Source organism: Lissotriton vulgaris, chromosome 7 (genome assembly GCF_964263255.1).
Source record: "Lissotriton vulgaris chromosome 7, aLisVul1.2, whole genome shotgun sequence".
Classification (NCBI taxonomy): Eukaryota; Metazoa; Chordata; class Amphibia; order Caudata; family Salamandridae; genus Lissotriton; species Lissotriton vulgaris.
The window spans coordinates 56,199,952-56,209,623 of NC_141695.1; positions in this window are offsets into that span (position 1 = coordinate 56,199,952).

A 9,672-nucleotide genomic window follows, 5' to 3' on the forward strand; every position below is an offset into this window, starting at 1 on the left:
CTACCATTGTTGTTCCAAATGCACACTGCAAAGGGTGTTGTGTAACATGGTTTTGTCATTATGTACTTTGGTGTTGTGCATGCATACGTTCTTTGTGTCTCTGCACCGTACAGAACCTACGTCTCTGTCCATTGTAGAATCTACTGAGTGCACAGGAGGCAATGAGACTAACACCTGTGCTGAAGCGTTCGGCATGCATGACTCACATGAGGTCACAGACGGAGGGGGACAGGAGTGTCCATGAGTATTAGTGTTGTCTCCTTACAGTGACTGCATATGTGACAGGGGCAATGGGCTGTGTTGTATGCCTCTATCACATACAGGCACGTGGGTTTGCCTACAGGGATGTCCATGTTGGGTTCATAGGGAGCACAGCATTTTTGCATCAGGCTCTGTACCTACCATTGTTGTTTCAAATGCACACTGCAAAGGGTGTCGTGTAACATGGTTTTGTCATTATGTACTTTGGTGTTGTGCATGCATACGTTCTTTGTGTCTCTGCACCGTACAGAACCTATGTCTCTGTCCATTGTAGAATCTACTGAGTGCACAGGAGGCAATGAGACTAACACCTGTGCTGAAGCGTTCAGCATGCATGACTCACATGAGGTCACAGACGGAGGGGGACAGGAGTGTCCATGAGGAATCGTGCCCAGAGAGCCCAACATCTAAATCCGATGACTCCAGTGGGGAGTCTGCAGCAATGGTGGCCACAGGGAGTGACAATGCAGAATCTACATCCACAACACGTCGGCCAGTGCCCACCATCCCGCCTACTACCACTAGTGCATTCCGTGCACGCAGGGCTGTCAAGGGTAGAGTCGCATTCACCCCAGGCACTGCTGCCCCTTTCCCAGTGTCACCTGCTTCCCTCAGTGTTAAAGCGGTAGACCTCTTGCGGCAGTTGTGTGTGGGGCAGACAGCTCTACTAAATGCATGCATACCAGGATCAGGACAAGAAGTTGGGGCAAGTTCTGGCATTCATGGAGGGTATTCATTCGGATGTGGATGGCCTACACAGGACTCTCCAGGGTTTGTCCACAACCGTGACTGCTGCCATTCAGCTGACCTAGCCTCAAAGTCCATCTCCTGTACCTTCACCAATCACCCTGCCAGTGGCAATACCTTTGGAGAGTGTAGACACAGCAGAGCCCTCAGGCCCCAAGTTGGTGCGACATAGCCCACGACAGCACCACCCCAAGCTTGGCAGACCACAAACACCAGCCCCTAAACTGGACACAGTCAGAGAGGGAGGAAAAGAAACAAGCCCTTCAGAAGTAACTCTGAGGCATCAGGCAAGGAAGCCGGCCTCTAGCTCACGTTTCAAGACATCAGACCCAGCACAGGACCCTCCCATCCAGAAAACTGGTGCTAAAGATACAAAGTCAGTTGCCATTCCTGTTGTGGCGCAGGTGCCAGGGAAGGCAAAGCAACAATAGGTCCCTAAGACATCCTCACCACAAACCTCCACTCCGACCAACACCCGTGTGAAGCATAGTCAGGAGAGCAATGTGTGTGGAGCACAGGACTACAGGGGATGGGGAGCAAAAGTCAGGCCAACACTAAGGCCAAAAGCAAATCCGTCAAATCCCCACAGGGAGACACGCCTGCACATGTGAAACCTTTGTCGGAGGGTGTATCTGTTGTGCCCACATCACTTCTCAGTCAGCCCAAGGCAATTCTGAAATATCGAATCTCGAAGAAGTATAGAGTCAGCCCTCCACATTCTCCCTCACCCACACTGTCTCACGGCAGCCTATGCACGCCTCCACGTGCCACCATGCCACCCGGGCCATTCAGCCCTCCGCATGGCACAGCCACTACTGCCTTTGCCTCTGCTGGTCCTCAGTCACCTAGGTCAGGTCCTACCACTGGGCTGGACACTCTGCCACCTCAAGGTCCAGAGGTCAGGCAGGTCTGATGCCAAATGCTCCCCACATTCCCATCTCTCCCACAGCTTCGCCTGGACTGAGCTCTGGTATCACCGTAGAATTTGTATCCACATGTTATTCTGCAAATTGGTGCGCTTGCTGGACTAAACAGTTTTATGGGTGTGTATGGGTCAATGTGCAACATGCTCTGCATGGCACTTCCACATTGATATTTCATAGGTTAAGTTTGTAACAGTTTGACTGATGTAACACTCACTTTAGTTAGAATCAACTATGTGGCTTGGAGTGCAATTACGCGTGTTTGTGTTTATGTACTCTTACACTTATCATATCACCCTGAGATTCCTTCGATTGGACACATGTGATGTTAGGAGGCTATGCCATGACCAAGGTGTATTGTACACACAGTGTAATATTCGGGGTGATCATGGTTGGTGTTATCTATGTGATGGCTTTGGATGTATGAACTGTAGTGGGTGTGTTGTTATCTTGTGTAGGCTTGTCTGCATACTCACATTGGATATATTTGTATGTGCACACTTGAGTAGACAGACTGTGTGCTTGGCTTGTCCTTGTCAGTGTTGTTGATGTGTATGTGGCACTTAATGTGCTAAATTGATACATGTCTGATCCTGTTATGCATTGCCTGTTTGTTTATTTGGTCTGACAAGTGCCTCTAATTGTTTGCATATGTATGATTTTGATGTTGTGCAGTGTTTCCTTGCACTCCTTGTGGACACATTCCTGTTTTTGCTGTCAGTTGAGAGTGTGCAGAGTGTGTGACAGCAAAGTGTGAGTTGTGCATTGTGGTTGAGGCACGTGTGTCATGTAATCGTGAGCTACTTGTGCTTTCCTACTGAGCCAGACTGACATGTTGGTGGATTTTTCAGCTGCCTTGCTGTGACTTGTCTGGTTTCCTTTGCTGGTGCAGAATTTGCTGTGTGTATTCATGGCATCCCCTATGTCTGGTTATGGTGTGTGCACTTTGTTCATGACTGGTTGGTGTGTTTTTGGATGTACAATCATCATCTGTGCAATCCTGATTCGTACACCACTTCAGTCGCATGTGTTCCATCCCATGACTTCACACTTCACGGTGTGGAGTGTTGCTGTGAGTAGCTGCTGGGTGTACTGGTCCTATGTGCCAATCACAACACTTTAACATGCATATGGCTGTCATTGTAAGGCACCTGCTTGCAGGCATGGTTGCACATGTGCGGTGCATGTGTTTCTACAGCACATTGCTCTGGTGAAGTTGTATGCATCTGTGTTTTGCTTTGTTGTTCCGCTGTGGTTGTGGTCACTGCTGTATGTGTGTTTGCAGAGCTACACTTGCACTGGCCTTGTGTGTTGTGATGTGTGTAGTGTGATGACTTGCATTGTGTATCCACATGATGGGGCAATCAGAGATGTGTGATTGTGTTTTTTTCTTCCCAGACTGCTTACTGGGCATGAAGTGCTGTCAGTGTTTTGTATCCAATAGGTTTGCTGCAACATCAGGTACATCAATTGGTATTCATGTATTTGTGATGGCCACATGTCAGTATGTGCTTTTGCTCACTGCTGTGTGTCTGATCCACATAATTTCGACTTAATATGCACATGCATTGTGTGGTGTATTGACAACTACTGTTGACTCTGTCTGTCAAGTTGTTCAACAACGATTACCTGTGTGGCACCTGCATGCTGGTGGGCTTTGGTCCCTGACACGTACCTTGACACAATTAGGGAGGGGGGCTGATACCAGAGGCACCTGTATGCTGGTGGGCTTTGGTCCCTGACACTCACCTTGCCACAATCAGGGAGGGGTGCTGACCCCAGAGGTACCTGTATGCTGGTGAACTTTGGTCCCTGACACTCATCTTGCCACTACCAGGCAGGGGGGCTGACAACATGGGCACATGTGTGGCACCTGTATGCTGGTGGGCTTTGGTCCCTGACACTCACCTTGTCACAATCAAGGAGGGGGGCTGACACCAGGGGTACCTGTATGCTGGTGGGCTTTGGTCCCTGACACTCACCTTGCCACTATCAGGAAGGGGGCTGACACTATGGGCACATGTGTCGCACCTGTATGCTGGTGGGCTTTGGTCCCGGACACTCACCTTGCCACAATGAGGGAGGGGGGCTGACACCAGGGGTACCTGTATGTTGGTGGGCTTTGGTCCCTGAAACTCACCGTGCCACTATCAGGGAGGGGGGCTGACACTATGGGTATCTGTATGCTGGTGGGCTTGACCCTGACGCTCACCTTGCCACTATCAGGGAGGGGGGCTGACACCATGGGCACATGTGTGGCACCTGTATGCTGGTGGGCTTTGGTCACTGTCACTCACCTTGCCAAAATCAGGGAGGGGGGCTGACACCAGGGGCAGCAGTGTGGCAAGTCAATACAGGTGTTGGTTTTCCACATCACACCTATGACCTGGTTGCCAGACAACCCTTTCCCTGATTGTCAGATGGGCACACATTTGTATGTGGTGCAGGGTTGTGATGGTAGTTCCTGTGATTGTATCAGGTAATGACCGCTGCTACCAAGAGGCGCAGGCTATTTACTTTGGACCCAGCTCCTACTCCATCCTTTCACCCTCACTGACACTGCGCATGAGTGGCGCTGGCCATGCCTACTGGGTTGTGTGGATGTTTTTCGGTGTCCTCACCGCAGCGGTGATCTGACAGGAAGATGGCGGTGCTTACTTTGTTGATTGATGGCACTGGTGCATAGCACTGTGTTCACGACAAGCGGAGCCTTGCAATGACACTGGTGAATTTGGTCATGTGCCCTCCATGATGTCTGGAGTGGACAGGAAGACATTTGCAGGTCAGGTGTTGTGTGTTGATGTTGTGTGCAGATGAGTGTCATTGTCGTACCTGCGGCGTTGTGCACGGCGGCGGCGTCTTTGTTGATGGCGGATCAGGAATAGCAGCTGTAGGGCCTGTAGGGCAGTATCCATAGCAGTAACAATGGTGTGGAGCACTCTGGGATTCCCATTTTGTTCCGCTGTGTTGCTTCTGCCGTGTTTCGATGGGCGGTTTCTCCGTTGTGGTCCGATGACCTATTTGAGGCATTGTAATTGGTACGGCGGTCTCAAGTCTTTCCGCCTGGCGGTCTCTTGCTATTGGCTACATCCGCCCTTGTCGCGGTTCTAAACTACTGGGGGAACTGTATTTTACACGGTGGACGGAAATTGGGCTATGTCTGCCCATCGTAATGTGGCGGTCGGAGATTCGCAGCCGTGGTTGGCAAAACTACACCCGCCAGGCCGGTGGTAGACCACACCGGCTCGGCGGTGGCGGCCCGCAAGCCATCGTTATCTGCCCCTATGTCACTTTTCTGAAGAAATGCATTGAAATTTCTGCTAAATCTCAAACAGGCCCCCAGGAGCACAGGGGCGGTCCTGGACACTAGAGACTACCAGGATATTAGACAGACCCCACCAGCAAGGGTGAGTCCAAGTCCAATTTCCCCATGTCAACTGAACACTGTAGGAAAAAAACCTCTTCAAGCATTTTGTCTCACAGTACTCCACTGTTTTGTCCTGGATATCGGGGGAACAGGTCCGAACCTTGAGGGACCCTCAAAGATACAGTCAACGCCTTTTGTTCCATATGCGCCATAAAGCTTTTATATGGGGTGCTCTGGAATGCAGAGAGGAGAGTAGTTGGCCTAACGACTAGGGTGGTCGACCTCGAATCTGGGGACCTCGGTTCGTGTCTCTGCAATGGTGTTGAACATCCTGTGAATCTGGGCAAGTCATGTAATCTCCCTGTGAATAAAAAAAAAAGAAAATGAATGTGTCATCATGTAATGCAACTGGTGCTATGTAAAGCATTCTGATACCCGATTCGCGCCATATTTATGCCTAGCACTAGCTAGTCGGTAGTGATGACTCCAGGGCAATTGACCAATGAGTTAAAAGTCTCCAGAAACAATTCTACCCAGTTCTTCAGTGGTTTGTGTTTGTTGCCCTCCTGTAAACAATCACAGAGTGAGCCATGCTCACAATGTCCAAAATGGGGGACCCATTTCTTCTCTGTGCAGAGCCTATGTACCTACTCAGAGGTGAGGCCCGGGAAATACGTAACCCTGCCTCAGTGGCACCTCAAAACCAGCTCTAAGTGTGGCTCCCCTCCAACTGGGTTTCATACCAGCCAGGGTTAATTTTTAAAGGTCTCTTTACTTCTAAAAGGTTAACCCCTTCATAAGGTAATGAAATTATTCGGTCAATCCTAACTTTTCTTTCTACTAGAGGAAGCAAAACAACTCCCTGCACCCAGGCCATTGTCCCTACTCAGGGTACAGTTTTCTTACCTGATTAAGGACACTCACTGGCTAGGCAGATACTGCAGGGCTAATTTGTTTTACAGGAGCTTCAGTAAAGGACAAATTGACTACTTTCTAGTCATCACTTTTCCTAAATGTTTTTTCAAATTTAGCTATGCCATTAGATTGTATTAAATATAGCTTTTGAAACATGTTTGTAGTTGCTTCTAAAACCTGAGAGAGTAGAATTCATATTGTAATCTGCTTTCTAATTTTCTCTATGGGACTGCCAGGATCTGCCAAAATGGAAATAGCTTTAGGGGCCTTTTTGCTGTATGGACATTTCTACATATTCCACTTTTAAATGCCATGCACAATATCTCGGGGGCTACATGGTCTACATAATGGTAACTCATTTATTTTCTAAACAGAGGTTAATCCTTTCAATAAGGGTTATTTTGACAGGTCGGCATGAAGGTTTAAACTACAACAATTGGGCTGCAAGGGTGTGTTTGAAGAAATGTTTTCTCTTTGACTCTAGCACTAAAATTCAAGAAATAATTGGGTGATCACACAAAAACGTACACACTATCCTCAATACTTCTGTTTCAAAGTCAATGACAGGTATTGTCTTGGGGAACATCCTTCACAACGCGGTCAAAACACCGCTGTACCATTACGATGTGTCTTTTACAACGCAAGTGGTTACCACGACTTGCGCTGGAGGGCGCTCTAGACTAAGGAATAGTAGATTTACTATTCCAACACCTTCCCTACTGTACGTAGGCTGGAGTTGGAATAGTAAATCCTATTATTCCTAAGTCTAGCAAACCTACAACGCATTTCATGGTAATGACTTGCGTTGTAAAAGATGAGTTGTGATGTACCGCAATCATTTTGATCGCGTTGTAACATCATACAACCATTGTCTTTGTTGCCTTCAGTAAATACCTGAAAACCTAATTTCACCTGCTTGGAGCACAGGCTGAGAGTATTTTATTTTGAAGATGCTGCTCATTCTTTAGGTCATTACGTCTCTGTAGTCTGAGAAAATGAGCCTTCACTTCAAAGTAGTCAATGTCCAATAAATCTAAACAAGTGCGATATCATAATCTCTACTCAGGCTCAATGCAATGGATTTCAAATTCTGTCAGTATTGAGATTAGCAGTTATCAACCAGAAAAAGACATTGAGAGTTAATCCTTTAACACTCACATATGGAGGCAAAATGAAAGTCAAATAAATGACTTAATGTTGTTTTGGAGAATGCACAAACGGGTGACAATAATAATTATGACGCCTCTGTTTCAGGTAATGATAATGGAGATGATTCCAGTACTTTTGCTATTGGGATTAGTGGTTCTTAACTGCCCAAAGATTTTGACAGTCAATGCATCAGTTCTCACATCTGTTGGTAGAATATAAGATAAATATATAACCTCATGTTAACATGGAGAAGGCCTCACCATAATTAAAATGTCACACCATTATAACAGTATTATAACAGTTAATAGCAGGAATAATTCCAATATTTTGTGGTTTGATCTAGGCCCTTCAAAAAGATAACACAGAGGGGCCGAATCACAGACCTAATCTGAGAGAAAATTCTAAACTCACTAATTACAGAAGGCACATAAGATTTTTGGTTTTCACAGAAATCACTTACGACTCCTGGGCCTGATTCACAAAATAATGTGAGACAAAATCCTTCCTTTATAACTTTTGGTATTCACAGAAGGCATTTAGGAGTACTAAAGTTATGATTGTTCTCAGTTTAGGTTTTGTAAAGTTAGGAATCCTAACTTTACTACTCCTAAATGCCTTCTGTAAATACCTAAAGTCGTAAAGTTAGATTTTCTCTCTGTTTAGTAGTAAAGTTAGGAATTCCTATCTGTTAATTTGTTGCAAAATCATTATGGGCCTAATTTAGGATTTGGTGGATGGGTGATTCGTCATAAATATGACAAATGTCCTGCCCACATTATTTCAAGTGGCAAAACATGTATTGTGCTTGTAATAAGGCAGACTGTATAGCAGTCATGGTTGTAATGGAGAAATCCGGCTGCTAATTATGCCCCATGGCTCTTCTCATTTAGTAATTACACTTAAAACCTATAAGTCACCCCTACAGCAGGCCTTTTTAATCCTGAGGGCAGGGTGCTCGGTTCTAAGTGTGAAGGTGCCCCTGCATGAGCAAGACACTCCTGCAGCCTTCCGGGTCCATTCTCCCAAGTTGTAAGTGAGACAGCCATATAGTATATAGAGGGGCACCGCATTATTACGCAATGACCATCTCAAAACTGACTCTAACAAACCTTGTTGTATTTGGTATCAAACATGTTGGAATCATACCCCCATACCATAGCGGTGTGGGAGGTATGATTCCAAGCAATGTAATGGCCCTCCATTAGGTCCTAAGTGCTCCAAGTACCAGTCTTCTAGACCTTGGCAGCCCAACTTAGCTGCTGGCGACCGGAGACACGATTCTGGGCTTCACTATGTGCATCAAGGCTGTAACCGGTAAGACTCCTGCTGCTCCTGATCTCTTCATCCTGCTGGTCTGTTGCAAAGTCCATGCCTGTGGTCCAAACAGGAACCAGTCCAGGGCCTGTGGACATCCAAGACACCTGAAGGAATCTCTCTTGAAGTGAAGGAGTCACTTCTCTGCACCTGCAGGCACCACAACTAAGCTGACTGGTCTGCTGATCCTGGGCTCCTACAGACTCCTGAAGGCTCAGCAACACAGTTGGTGATTCTTCACATCCCTCTAGGCTGCATGATCCTCTCACCAAGTTTGAGGCCAGTATCCCTTGGTAGCGCCGCAAGAACCAAACCCCTGTGAACCATGTTGACTCCCTTGCTTGTGATGAGTCTCCTGGACCTTGCTGGTCTTAACATTATACCTTCTTCTACTTCCACACTGGTTGCAGTTGCTAAGGCTTGTTGGTGCTCTCACCTGACACCGACCCCTCTACTTTCGACATCTGATGTGGGACAGATCATGAATGACTCCTGGTCTTCCACAGCATTGCTTTGTCTTCACAGCTGCAGCTCCAAGGGCACCATCAACTATTTTACAACACACAACATTGGTGAGTATTCGTCTTCCTTGCCTCCAGGTCACCTCAAAGTGGCATAGACTCTGTCCCATCTGCTTTCAGGTACTTCTCAACATGAATCCACCTTTGGGTTCCACCGGACACTTTCACCTTCTCCCGAGGAGGCATCTTCCTGAAGTCCTCCATTGGGTTCAATGGCAGTTTCTGATGCAACTTCACACCTATGTACCCGGCTCTCCTGGGACAGGTATCCTCGTTAATAAGGTATCCACGAGTGGTGTGGCTCTCCATCCTTCTTTCTTCTGCAGGGTTACTTCAGGGTCTACTGGGAAAGATCTTTCTTCTTCAAAATTGCAACCGCGACTTCCACGTTGATTTGTACGCAGAACACATTTGTGTTCTCACACTGCACACTACCTCTGTGAGGCTCCTAGATACTCACCTTGGATGGTTCCTT